Source organism: Amphiprion ocellaris, chromosome 3 (genome assembly GCF_022539595.1).
Source record: "Amphiprion ocellaris isolate individual 3 ecotype Okinawa chromosome 3, ASM2253959v1, whole genome shotgun sequence".
NCBI classification, from domain to species: domain Eukaryota; kingdom Metazoa; phylum Chordata; class Actinopteri; family Pomacentridae; genus Amphiprion; species Amphiprion ocellaris.
The window spans coordinates 32525016-32538863 of record NC_072768.1 but is presented as its reverse complement, the minus strand read 5'-3'; the positions used below and the strand labels follow the sequence as shown (position 1 = coordinate 32538863).

The window sequence follows — 13848 nt, the reverse complement described above, 5'->3', positions numbered from 1 at the left end:
GCAGCACAAACCTCGCCATGATTGTTGGAACTAATCAGTGAACTTGTAGCTGGTACAGAGTAACCTTGCACATCGCCTCCAGGGAAGTTAAACCCTGCACAAATCTAGAAAAGTTATTTAATTTCTGAGGAAAATTGAAATTTGCAGGGTTTTAAAATGCAACCATTTCAAAAGCAGCACAGGTTCAGCTAAAATGAAGCTAAACCAGGGATACAGTTTGCTTGATGTAATCCCAGACAAGCACTCTTTAGGCATTTGTCAGCGATCTTTTCAGGGACCTATTATTTATGTCATTTGGTTTTGTTGTATGTTGTTATTTGTCTGACTAGTATGATTCTTCCTTTGGGTATAGAAGATTCTAGGTTCAAATTCTGGATGAGTCCAGCATTTGACCACAGAAATAAGGGACAAAAAAGCTTTAATACGAAAGTATATACCCTGAATGGGATCAACAACTACAGTCTGTTGCAGTACATAACATTCATACATTCACAATAATAGGTGTTAAATGTTACATGCACAAATCAGATACTGAGGTCAAGTACTTATTGAGAGAGAATAATATGATTACAAATAATGAAATGATTATTTGAATCTTTCTGTTCCTCTGAACAGGATGAATGTGTGATAGACAATCCAAAAACAAAAATGTTACATCCTTAAACTGGGATATGTAAATGTTGAAATCACTATGGATCTTGTCAGTAAGATTAGGGAAGACCAGCAGGGCTGGGCTACGGCGATGCATGTTTACAAAACTTTACATAAATTGCGAAACGTCCCACATTTAAATCCTGGACAAGCACAAGGTATATATTTTCAGGATGTGTACATGTCTCTGGGGCCAAACTTTCTAGGATTCAGTGTTATAATACACATCAAGATGAATCCATAAAATCCCTCACCAGAGGGTGCTGTTGGATCAGATAAAATGTGGAGCCCCAAGTCGCCACATCACCACCCTGAACACGTCAATTGCAGGTCTTTGCACACAGAAGTGCAGATGTGAACAGCTATATATGTGGCTCGTTGGTCTAGGGGTATGATTCTCGCTTAGGGTGCGAGAGGTCACGGGTTCAAATCCCGGACGAGCCCTACCTTTAACTCCTGAGCGATGTATTCACCAAAATACTTGCATAAAATGTATCTCTAACAGAGTTGTCTTCGAAACAGGACTTTATGACTGTGTCAAAACCAGATGAACATTTTAGATAATCCAGGTTCTGTCTGCCACAGTCAAAACTGTCTTAATGTAGAACACTGACAGTAGATACTGAACTTGAACCTCAGCTGAACAAAGCCAGTGCCATATGTAATTAGATGTAATAATCTTTACAGTAGGAACAGAGCTGAAGTAATCCTGTGACTCTGACCAGTGTGCACAAGTTTAAGCTCATCTTAAACCTTCAAACACAACTAAGCTAATGGCACAGGAACAGGTGCTTTGAGTTCTTCTAAACTTCTTCTATTGAAAAAATCATTCCATTATCATAGACTAACACAGAGAAAACACCAGTATGATTAGTAAAACTAAAAAAATCCACTGAATAAGAAGAGGAATAATGTCATTAAACCAAAGATACACAAGGAGGATGAGGGTACACAACTGTACTTACCTGCATTCAAGTGGACTGTTTCAAATCGATCTCATGAGGACTCTGGCTTCTTCTGTGCTGAACTTCTCACTGACATCCCAATAGTTTGTCTAGAATGACAATTAAATAACAGTATAACAAACATTCAGTCAACAACCATGCAACAAAAAAAACTAAAATAATGTATGAAAAAAAGACAAAAATCAACACTGTAACTGATCTGCTTTTTTTCTGATTGTAGTAATTACAACTGCAATTTCATCTTAACTGGAAATGGCATGCGAGGAAAAAAAGAAGCTACATTCACGGTCTGCAGAGTCTAATCACAGACCCTATGATATTCCATTCTCTACAAATCTGACTCACTTTTTTTGCACATGTTGACCTTTGCACCATAAACATTACACATACTTTCTTTTGCCCTATTTCTTCAGCAAACAATGTTTCTGCACTACGCATTTTATGTTCAACATTGTCTACCAAAATTCATATGAGCAGATCTTAAGTAATTTGGATCAAAAAGAGTACACAAAAATAAGTACTGCAAGAAAATGTTATCTGTACATGCACTTGTATTGTTTGGTACAGTACTAAACTAGACCTGACTGTTGTGTCAAAACACCTCACATGACATTAACAAAACTCACAAATGAGTCTGGGCTAAACCAGCTCCACAGAGGTCGGTTCAGGCAATCAAGCTTATTTGATATGCGCTACTCTTACGCAGCCCAAGAGGTTGAGGAAACTACATGACAGTGAATCATGCTGACAGGGTGCCAGTTCATGAGATGGAATGTGAGGCAATACCACATTAACAATCTGAAGTATTCTGTAAAACCTGAAAATACATGTTACTGACACAGAGACATGTCCTTTCAAGCTATGTACAGGTGGCTCGTTGGTCTAGGGGTATGATTCTCGCTTTGGGTGCGAGAGGTCCCGGGTTCAAATCCCGGACGAGCCCTTACTTTAATCCCTAATAATTACAGAAACCAAGTATTAGAATGAATTGCTCATGAAAATTGAAAGCAGTTATAGGAGTTTAAAATGCAAATGTGTCAACAGTATCACAGGTTCTGCAAAATCAGGGGACAAAAAAAGGCAAGAGCTTACAGCAATATCATTAAAACAAAGAAGAAGAAGTGATGACATTAGAGGATAAAGGTCCAAGAATGAAGAAATTAAAATTATCAGTAAGTAAACAATCAGTAAGATTAGGGAAGACCAGCAGGGCTGGGCTACGGCGATGCACGTTTACAAAACTATACATAAATTGCGAAACGTCCCGCATTTAAATCCTGGACAATCACAATGTATACATCTTCCGAATGTCTCAGGGGCCAAACTCTCTCGGATTCAGTGTTATAATACACAGCAAGATGAATCCATAAAATCCCTCACCAGAGGGTGCTGTTGGATCAGATAAAATGTGGAGCCCCAAGTCGCCACATCACCACCCTGAACACGTCAATTGCAGGTCTTTGCACACAGAAGTGCAGATGTGAACAGCTGTATATGTGGCTCGTTGGTCTAGGGGTATGATTCTCGCTTAGGGTGCGAGAGGTCCCGGGTTCAAATCCCGGACGAGCCCTTGCTTTAATCCCTAATGATTACAGAAACCAAGTATTAGAATGAATTGCTCACGAAAATTGAAAGCAGTTATAGGAGTTTAAAATGCGAACGTGTCAACAGCATCACAGGTTTTGCAAAATCAGGGGACAAAAAAAGGCAAGAGCTTACAGCAATATCATTAAAACAAAGAAAAAAAAAGAAATGATGACATTGTAGGATAAAGGTCCAAGGATGAAGAAAATTTCACATACTCAAACCCAACATATGAAATGCTCCACCAGAGGGTGCTGTTGGACCAGACAACATGTGCAGCGCCAAGTTGCCACATAACCATTTTCAACACTTCAATTAGTGGTCTTTGCACAGACAATTGCAGATGTGAACAGCTGTACACGGGGCTCGTTGGTCTAGGGGTATGATTCTCGCTTAGGGTGCGAGAGGTCCCGGGTTCAAATCCTGGACGAGCCCATTATTTAACCTCTGAAGGCCACAAAATAATAAATCTCAACTGATAATCTAAAGTTGGAGGGTGTTTCAACACAGCTGTGACAAAAGCAGCACAAACCTCGCCATGATTGTTGGAACTAATCAGTGAACTTGTAGCTGGTACAGAGTAACCTTGCACATCTCCTCCAGGGAAGTTAAACCCTGCACAAATCTAGAAAAGTTATTTAATTTCTGAGGAAAATTGAAATTTGCAGGGTTTTAAAATGCAACCATTTCAAAAGCAGCACAGGTTCAGCTAAAATGAAGCTAAACCAGGGATACAGTTTACTTGATGTAATCCCAGACAAGCACTCTTTAGGCATTTGTCAGCGATCTTTTCAGGGACCTATTATTTATGTCATTTGGTTTTGTCGTATGTTGTCATTTGTCTGACTAGTATGATTCTTCCTTTGGGTATAGAAGATTCTAGGTTCAAATCCTGGATGAGTCCAGCATTTGACCACAGAGATAAGGGACAAAAAAGCTTTAATACGAAAGTATATACCCTGAATGGGATCAACAACTACAGTCTATTGCAGTACATAACATTCATACATTCACAATAATAGGTGTTAAATGTTACATGCACAAATCAGATACTGAGGTCAAGTACTTATTGAGAGAGAATAATATGATTACAAATAATAAAATGATTATTTGAATCTTTCTGTTCCTGTGAACAGGATGAATGTGTGATAGACAATCCAAAAACAAAAATGTTACATCCTTAAACTGGGATATGTAAATGTTGAAATCACTATGGATCTTGTCAGTAAGATTAGGGAAGACCAGCAGGGCTGGGCTACGGCGATGCATGTTTACAAAACTATACATAAATTGCGAAACGTCCCACATTTAAATCCTGGACAAGCACAAGGTATATATTTTCAGGATGTGTACATGTCTCTGGGGCCAAACTTTCTAGGATTCAATGTTATAATACAGTGGTTCTCAACTGGTCTGGGCCTGGGACCCACCATAAAACTGAAATGACAAGTCGTGACCCAAACAATATTTCTCCAAAAATCAACAATTTATTGATTGAGCGTTCGAAGACAAAACTTTTAAACCTGAACTCAAGTACTTCACAACAACTCAAAATCAAGCAGCAATACTAATTCAAGTACTGAGGACTTTGAAACAAGTAGAACAATAGCCTCAAGTAGTTCTCAGGATATATAAAAGTGCATTTTTTTTTCTACAAAAAAAGTGCAATTCAACAAAACCAGTAGCTTCTCATAATACTGCACAAGTCTGCAACATTGCTGTTGTAGCTGGAGAAACTATGTATAGAAATATGTGCAAAAGAGTCCAAAACATGAAAACTGATGAAGTGCATTCAACAAATTATTAAAGTGAAGAAATGCTTAATGTTCTGATCAATCTCAAAATGTAAATACAATAAAACATTTTTCAAAGGGCTTAACTATATTTGAAAGCCAATATTTGGGGAAAAAAATAGTGTGCAATTTTGAAAGAAAAGTGTGTTTTTAAGCACTTACAAATAAACAAAAGTCACAAGTCACAATAAAAGTACTGCAGAACTACATGAAGTTCTAATGGCTTAGCTGAGGATGCTTTTTGGCCTTTACAAGAGTCTCAAAATCTGGCTGTATGCATGATAAAGCAACTCTGAGGTCATGCTCAATGTTCAGTTTATTTCGGTATTTTGTTTTCAGCTGAACAAGAGCTGAGAAGCCACATTCACAGAGGTATGTGGTGCTGAATGGTAGGAGGATTTTTACAGCTCGACTAGCAATGGAGGGATACTCTCTCATCACATCGTTGCACCAGAACTGGGAAAGGCTTACCTCTGTGAATTTCTTTCTGAGAGTGCGGTCACATGATAGCTCCACCAGCTGACATTCATCGCTGCTAGGCAACGTGATGCTTTCCATGTTTATTCCAAACGGGTCGCGCACCCAGTCGTCCTCGGGTTGTTTATCGGGAAAGTAGTCGCTAAACCGCTCGAAAAGTTTATTCATGCTTCATGCTTTCACTTGCCAGTACCTCACAACAAAAAATACACTGAGGCTTTTGGACTCCTTCGTCTTCGATGTAGGAAAATCCATATTTAATGTACTCGCTGTCGTACTTGCGTTTAGCCATGCTGCTGTTGCTATGAAAACATGCAGTTTCTTCTACAGTAATACGAGTGTCCTCACCGGTCGCTGCTGACACGACGACCCCCTGCGGGTGCGGAGGGGAACTACAATGACTCGCCACTAAATTGGATTATCTTTATTTTTCTCAATTTTTAGAAAAAGGCTCGCGACCCACCAAAAACGGCCCTGCGACCCACTTTTGGGTCGCGACCCACCAGTTGAGAAACACTGTTATAATACACATCAAGATGAATCCATAAAATCCCTCACCAGAGGGTGCTGTTGGATCAGATAAAATGTGGAGCCCCAAGTCGCCACATCACCACCCTGAACACGTCAATTGCAGGTCTTTGCACACAGAAGTGCAGATGTGAACAGCTGTATATGTGGCTCGTTGGTCTAGGGGTATGATTCTCGCTTAGGGTGCGAGAGGTCCCGGGTTCAAATCCCGGACGAGCCCTTCCTTTAACCCCTGAGCGATGTATTCACCAAAATACTTGCATAAAATGTATCTCTAACAGAGTTGTCTTCGAAACAGGACTTTATGACTGTGTCAAAACCAGATGAACATTTTAGATAATCCAGGTTCTGTCTGCCAGCGTCAAAACTGTCTTAATGTAGAACACTGACAGTAGATACTGAACTTGAACCTCAGCTGAACAAAGCCAGTGCCAGATGTAATTAGATGTAATAATCTTTACAGTAGGAACAGAGCTGAAGTAATCCTGTGACTCTGACCAGTGTGCACAAGTTTAAGCTCATCTTAAACCTTCAAACACAACTAAGCTAATGGCACAGGAACAGGTGCTTTGAGTTCTTCTAAACTTCTTCTATTGAAAAAATCATTCCATTATCATAGACTAACACAGAGAAAACACCAGTATGATTAGTAAAACTAAAAAAATCCACTGAATAAGAAGAGGAATAATGTCATTAAACCAAAGATACACAAGGAGGATGAGGGTACACAACTGTACTTACCTGCATTCAAGTGGACTGTTTCAAATCGATCTCATGAGGACTCTGGCTTCTTCTGTGCTGAACTTCTCACTGACATTCCAATAGTTTGTCTAGAATGACAATTAAATAACAGTATAACAAACATTCAGTCAACAACCATGCAACAAAAAAAACTAAAATAATGTATGAAAAAAAGACAAAAATCAACACTGTAACTGATCTGCTTTTTTTCTGATTGTAGTAATTACAACTGCAACTTCATCTTAAATGGAAATGGCATGCGAGGAAAAAAAGAAGCTACATTCACGGTCTGCAGAGTCTAATCACAGACCCTATGATATTCCATTCTCTACAAATCTGACTCACTTTTTTTGCACATGTTGACCTTTGCACCATAAACATTACACATATTTACTTTTGCCCTATTTCTTCAGCAAACAATGTTTCTGCACTACGCATTTTATGTTCAACATTGTCTACCAAAATTCATATGAGCAGATCTTAAGTAATTTGGATCAAAAAGAGTACACAAAAATAAGTACTGCAAGAAAATGTTATCTGTACATGCACTTGTATTGTTTGGTACAGTACTAAACTAGACCTGACTGTTGTGTCAAAACACCTCACATGACATTAACGAAACTCACAAATGAGTCTGGGCTAAACCAGCTCCACATAGGTCGGTTCAGGCAATCAAGCTTATTTGATATGTGCTACTCTTACGCAGCCCAAGAGGTTGAGGAAACTACATGACAGTGAATCATGCTGACAGGGTGCCAGTTCATGAGATGGAATGTGAGGCAATACCACATTAACAATCTGAAGTATTCTGTAAAACCTGAAAATACATGTTACTGACACAGAGACATGTCCTTTCAAGCTATGTACAGGTGGCTCGTTGGTCTAGGGGTATGATTCTCGCTTCGGGTGCGAGAGGTCCCGGGTTCAAATCCCGGACGAGTCCTTACTTTAATCCCTAATGATTACAGAAACCAAGTATTAGAATGAAATGCTCACGAAAATTGAAAGCACTTATAGGAGTTTAAAATGCAAATGTGTCAACAGCATCACAGGTTTTGCAAAATCAGGGGACAAAAAAAGGCAAGAGCTTACACCAATATCATTAAAACAAAGAAAAAAAAAGAAATGATGACATAAAGGTCCAAGGATGAAGAAAATTTCACATGCTCAAACCCAACATATGAAATGCTCCACCAGAGGGTGGTGTTGGACCAGACAACATGTGCAGCGCCAAGTTGCCACATAACCATTTTCAACACTTCAATTAGTGGTCTTTGCACAGACAATTGCAGATGTGAACAGCTGTACACGGGGCTCGTTGGTCTAGGGGTATGATTCTCGCTTAGGGTGCGAGAGGTCCCGGGTTCAAATCCCGGACGAGCCCATTATTTAACCTCTGAAGGCCACAAAATAATAAATCTCAACTGATAATCTCAAGTTGGAGGGTGTTTCAACACAGCTGTGACAAAAGCAGCACAAACCTCGCCATGATTGTTGGAACTAATCAGTGAACTTGTAGCTGGTACAGAGTAACCTTGCACATCGCCTCCAGGGAAGTTAAACCCTGCACAAATCTAGAAAAGTTATTTAATTTCTGAGGAAAATTGAAATTTGCAGGGTTTTAAAATGCAACCATTTCAAAAGCAGCACAGGTTCAGCTAAAATGAAGCTAAACCAGGGATACAGTTTGCTTGATGTAACCCCAGACAAGCACTCTTAAGGCATTTGTCAGCGATCTTTTCAGGGACCTATTATTTATGTCATTTTGTTTTGTCGTATGTTGTCATTTGTCTGACTAGTATGATTCTTCCTTTGGGTATAGAAGATTCTAGGTTCAAATCCTGGATGAGTCCAGCATTTGACCACAGAGATAAGGGACAAAAAAGCTTTAATACGAAAGTATATACCCTGAATGGGATCAACAACTACAGTCTATTGCAGTACATAACATTCATACATTCACAATGATAGGTGTTAAATGTTACATGCACAAATCAGATACTGAGGTCAAGTACTTATTGAGAGAGAATAATATGATTACAAATAATGAAATGATTATTTGAATCTTTCTGTTCCTGTGAACAGGATGAATGTGTGATAGACAATCCAAAAACAAAAATGTTAAATCCTTAAACTGGGATATGTAAATGTTGAAATCACTATGGATCTTGTCAGTAAGATTAGGGAAGACCAGCAGGGCTGGGCTACGGCGATGCATGTTTACAAAACTATACATAAATTGCGAAACGTCCCACATTTAAATCCTGGACAAGCACAAGGTATATATTTTCAGGATGTGTACATGTCTCTGGGGCCAAACTTTCTAGGATTCAGTGTTATAATACACATCAAGATGAATCCATAAAATCCCTCACCAGAGGGTGCTGTTGGATCAGATAAAATGTGGAGCCCCAAGTCGCCACATCACCACCCTGAACACGTCAATTGCAGGTCTTTGCACACAGAAGTGCAGATGTGAACAGCTGTATATGTGGCTCGTTGGTCTAGGGGTATGATTCTCGCTTAGGGTGCGAGAGGTCCCGGGTTCAAATCCCGGACGAGCCCTACCTTTAACCCCTGAGCGATGTATTCACCAAAATACTTGCATAAAATGTATCTCTAACAGAGTTGTCTTCGAAACAGGACTTTATGACTGTGTCAAAACCAGACGAACATTTTAGGTAATCCAGGTTCTGTCTGCCACAGTCAAAACTGTCTTAATGTAGAACACTGACAGTAGATACTGAACTTGAACCTCAGCTGAACAAAGCCAGTGCCATATGTAATTAGATGTAATAATCTTTACAGTAGGAACAGAGCTGAAGTAATCCTGTGACTCTGACCAGTGTGCACAAGTTTAAGCTCATCTTAAACCTTCAAACACAACTAAGCTAATGGCACAGGAACAGGTGCTTTGAGTTCTTCTAAACTTCTTCTATTGAAAAAATCATTCCATTATCATAGACTAACACAGAGAAAACACCAGTATGATTAGTAAAACTAAAAAAATCCACTGAATAAGAAGAGGAATAATGTCATTAAACCAAAGATACACCAAGAGGATGAGGGTACACAACTGTACTTACCTGCATTCAAGTGGACTGTTTCAAATCGATCTCATGAGGACTCTGGCTTCTTCTGTGCTGAACTTCTCACTGACATTCCAATAGTTTGTCTAGAATGACAATTAAATAACAGTATAACAAACATTCAGTCAACAACCATGCAAAAAAAACTAAAATAATGTATGAAAAAAAGACAAAAATCAACACTGTAACTGATCTGTTTTTTTTCTGATTGTAGTAATTACAACTGCAATTTCATCTTAACTGGAAATGGCATGCGAGGAAAAAAAGAAGCTACATTCACGGGCTGCAGAGTCTAATCACAGACCCTATGATATTCCATTCTCTACAAATCTGACTCACTTTTTTTGCACATGTTGACCTTTGCACCATAAACATTACACATACTTTCTTTTGCCCTATTTCTTCAGCAAACAATGTTTCTGCACTACGCATTTTATGTTCAACATTGTCTACCAAAATTCATATGAGCAGATCTTAAGTAATTTGGATCAAAAAGAGTACACAAAAATAAGTACTGCAAGAAAATGTTATCTGTACATGCACTTGTATTGTTTGGTACAGTACTAAACTAGACCTGACTGTTGTGTCAAAACACCTCACATGACATTAACAAAACTCACAAATGAGTCTGGGCTAAACCAGCTCCACATAGGTCAGTTCAGGCAATCAAGCTTATTCGATATGTGCTACTCTTACGCAGCCCAAGAGGTTGAGGAAACTACATGACAGTGAATCATGCTGACAGGGTGCCAGTTCATGAGATGGAATGTGAGGCAATACCACATTAACAATCTGAAGTATTCTGTAAAACCTGAAAATACATGTTACTGACACAGAGACATGTCCTTTCAAGTTATGTACAGGTGGCTCGTTGGTCTAGGGGTATGATTCTCGCTTTGGGTGCGAGAGGTCCCGGGTTCAAATCCCGGACGAGCCCTTACTTTAATCCCTAATGATTACAGAAACCATGTATTAGAATGAATTGCTCACGAAAATTGAAAGCAGTTATAGGAGTTTAAAATGCAAATGTGTCAACAGTATCACAGGTTCTGCAAAATCAGGGGACAAAAAAAGGCAAGAGCTTACACAAATATCATTAAAACAAAGAAGAAGAAGTGATGACATTAGAGGATAAAGGTCCAAGAATGAAGAAATTAAAATTATCAGTAAGTAAACAATCAGTAAGATTAGGGAAGACCAGCAGGGCTGGGCTACGGCGATGCACGTTTACAAAACTATACATAAATTGCGAAACGTCCCGCATTTAAATCCTGGACAATCACAATGTATACATCTTCCGAATGTCTCAGGGGCCAAACTCTCTCGGATTCAGTGTTATAATACACAGCAAGATGAATCCATAAAATCCCTCACCAGAGGGTGCTGTTGGATCAGATAAAATGTGGAGCCCCAAGTCGCCACATCACCACCCTGAACACGTCAATTGCAGGTCTTTGCACACAGAAGTGCAGATGTGAACAGCTGTATATGTGGCTCGTTGGTCTAGGGGTATGATTCTCGCTTAGGGTGCGAGAGGTCCCGGGTTCAAATCCCGGACGAGCCCTTGCTTTAATCCCTAATGATTACAGAAACCAAGTATTAGAATGAATTGCTCACGAAAATTGAAAGCAGTTATAGGAGTTTAAAATGCGAACGTGTCAACAGCATCACAGGTTTTGCAAAATCAGGGGACAAAAAAAGGCAAGAGCTTACAGCAATATCATTAAAACAAAGAAAAAAAAAGAAATGATGACATTGTAGGATAAAGGTCCAAGGATGAAGAAAATTTCACATACTCAAACCCAACATATGAAATGCTCCACCAGAGGGTGCTGTTGGACCAGACAACATGTGCAGCGCCAAGTTGCCACATAACCATTTTCAACACTTCAATTAGTGGTCTTTGCACAGACAATTGCAGATGTGAACAGCTGTACACGGGGCTCGTTGGTCTAGGGGTATGATTCTCGCTTTGGGTGCGAGAGGTCCCGGGTTCAAATCCCGGACGAGCCCTTACTTTAATCCCTAATGATTACAGAAACCATGTATTAGAATGAATTGCTCACGAAAATTGAAAGCAGTTATAGGAGTTTAAAATGCAAATGTGTCAACAGTATCACAGGTTCTGCAAAATCAGGGGACAAAAAAAGGCAAGAGCTTACACAAATATCATTAAAACAAAGAAGAAGAAGTGATGACATTAGAGGATAAAGGTCCAAGAATGAAGAAATTAAAATTATCAGTAAGTAAACAATCAGTAAGATTAGGGAAGACCAGCAGGGCTGGGCTACGGCGATGCACGTTTACAAAACTATACATAAATTGCGAAACGTCCCGCATTTAAATCCTGGACAATCACAATGTATACATCTTCCGAATGTCTCAGGGGCCAAACTCTCTCGGATTCAGTGTTATAATACACAGCAAGATGAATCCATAAAATCCCTCACCAGAGGGTGCTGTTGGATCAGATAAAATGTGGAGCCCCAAGTCGCCACATCACCACTTTGAACACTTCAATTGCAGATCTTTGCACACAGAAGTGCAGATGTGAACAACTGTAATTGGGGCTCCTGGGTCTAGGGGTATGATTCTGGCTTAGGGTGCGAGAGGTGCCGGGTTCAAATCCTGCACGAGCCCTTCCTGTAACTCCTGAGCGATGTATTCACCAAAATATTGGCATAAAATGTATCTCTAACAGAGTTGTCTTCTAAACAGGACTTTATTACTGTGTCAAAATGAGAATAACATTGAACATTTTATGTTCAATATTGCCTACCTAAGTTCCTATGAGTAGATCTTAAGCATTATGTATCAAAAAGAGTGTACAAAATAAATATTGCAAAAAACTGTTATCTGTACATGCACTTTTTTGTATTGATTGACACAGTACTAAACTAGACCTGATTGTTGTGTCAAAACACCTCACATGACATCAACGAATCTTGCTGACAGAGTGCCAGTGTATGAGATCGAATGTGAGGTTGTTCCACATCAACAATCTGAAGTATTCTGTAAACCCTGAAAAACCATTACTGACACAGAGACATGTCCTTTCAAGCTATATGTAGTTGGCTTGTTGGTCCAGGTGTATGATTTTCGCTTTGGGTGTGAGAGGTCCTGGGTTCAAATCCTAGACAAGCCCTTTATTTAATCAGTACACTCAAAATTCACAAAAACTGGGAAATGACTGACTAAATCTGACAAGGGAATCACTTGCAATATATACCATGGCAGCATTAACCTTGACACACAAAGGTCAAACTCCAAAGTAGGCAATTTCAAGTCAAGGTGAAAAACGACTTTCCTGGCTTACATGAAAATATGACAAATTTTAATGTGGTCTCAGTGTATAGTTTTGTGTATATGTTTTAAGGATGTGTGCAGGTTTGGGAACTTTTTAGGGTTCAGTGTTCCATGTAGTACACAGCAAGATAAACACATAATTACACCACCAGAGGGTGCTGTTGGATTAGATGAAATGTGGAGCCCCAAGTTGCTACATCACCAGTTGGAACAATTTAAACACAGGTCTTTGCTGCACAGAATTGCAGATGTGAACAACCATACACACAGATTCGTTGGTCTAGGGGTATGATTCTCGCTTAGGGTGCGAGCGGTCCCGCATTCAAATCCTGGACGACCGCTTTTGCCACCTTTGGGTCACATAGAGTCGATGACTAACTGTGGAGAAGAGTTCTAAGACAAGATGAAAAACTTGCGACTTTAGTTGATGAATTTCTACTTGTAAAAAACCTGAACTTGTGCTGCTTGTAATGATTTTTTTTTAATCAGTTATGCAGCTCACTATTGTCTCTATTTATGCACTAATTGTCCATTAAACTAAAATCCAAGTGCACTGGAGTTCACTGAGAGAACTATAGAACCAACTATTTTCTTATTTTATTCACTTCTGGGCAGAAATGGCAGGAGACAGCACTGGACTGGAAATAACATGTTACATTATCAGTCTTTTATTATATTATTCAATGTATATTTTGATTATACATTATATTAACA

At 39.3% G+C, this 13848-nt stretch overlaps 1 protein-coding gene and 11 non-coding genes across 12 annotated transcripts in view; 11 read left to right on the top strand and 1 right to left on the bottom strand.

Moving 5' to 3' along the window:
* setd6 (SET domain containing 6, protein lysine methyltransferase) overlaps nucleotides 1-5862 on the bottom strand; it is a 39122-nt gene extending 33260 nt beyond the window's left edge. Inside the window, exons 1-2 of the mRNA XM_035942726.2 lie at nucleotides 5465-5862; nucleotides 1617-1705 (exon numbers count right to left, since the gene is read on the bottom strand). The gene's annotated coding sequence lies outside the window, so the exon portion shown is untranslated. The remainder of the gene's footprint in view (nucleotides 1-1616; nucleotides 1706-5464) is intronic.
* trnap-agg (transfer RNA proline (anticodon AGG)) lies at nucleotides 1024-1095 on the top strand. Its single transcript has one exon. It is a non-coding gene; the product is annotated as a tRNA-Pro (tRNA).
* On the top strand, nucleotides 2488-2559 carry trnap-ugg (transfer RNA proline (anticodon UGG)). The gene has a single exon. It is a non-coding gene; the product is annotated as a tRNA-Pro (tRNA).
* Nucleotides 3115-3186, top strand: trnap-agg (transfer RNA proline (anticodon AGG)). The gene has a single exon. It is a non-coding gene; the product is annotated as a tRNA-Pro (tRNA).
* Nucleotides 3564-3635, top strand: trnap-agg (transfer RNA proline (anticodon AGG)). Its single transcript has one exon. It is a non-coding gene; the product is annotated as a tRNA-Pro (tRNA).
* Nucleotides 5863-6146: 284 nt separating the features above from the next.
* trnap-agg (transfer RNA proline (anticodon AGG)) lies at nucleotides 6147-6218 on the top strand. The gene has a single exon. It is a non-coding gene; the product is annotated as a tRNA-Pro (tRNA).
* Nucleotides 6219-7610: 1392 nt separating this feature from the next.
* Nucleotides 7611-7682, top strand: trnap-cgg (transfer RNA proline (anticodon CGG)). The gene has a single exon. It is a non-coding gene; the product is annotated as a tRNA-Pro (tRNA).
* Nucleotides 7683-8051: 369 nt separating this feature from the next.
* trnap-agg (transfer RNA proline (anticodon AGG)) lies at nucleotides 8052-8123 on the top strand. Its single transcript has one exon. It is a non-coding gene; the product is annotated as a tRNA-Pro (tRNA).
* A 1109-nt stretch (nucleotides 8124-9232) lies between these two features.
* Nucleotides 9233-9304, top strand: trnap-agg (transfer RNA proline (anticodon AGG)). The gene has a single exon. It is a non-coding gene; the product is annotated as a tRNA-Pro (tRNA).
* Nucleotides 9305-10693: 1389 nt separating this feature from the next.
* On the top strand, nucleotides 10694-10765 carry trnap-ugg (transfer RNA proline (anticodon UGG)). Its single transcript has one exon. It is a non-coding gene; the product is annotated as a tRNA-Pro (tRNA).
* Nucleotides 10766-11320: 555 nt separating this feature from the next.
* trnap-agg (transfer RNA proline (anticodon AGG)) lies at nucleotides 11321-11392 on the top strand. Its single transcript has one exon. It is a non-coding gene; the product is annotated as a tRNA-Pro (tRNA).
* Nucleotides 11393-11769: 377 nt separating this feature from the next.
* On the top strand, nucleotides 11770-11841 carry trnap-ugg (transfer RNA proline (anticodon UGG)). Its single transcript has one exon. It is a non-coding gene; the product is annotated as a tRNA-Pro (tRNA).
* Nucleotides 11842-13848: the final 2007 nt, after the last annotated feature.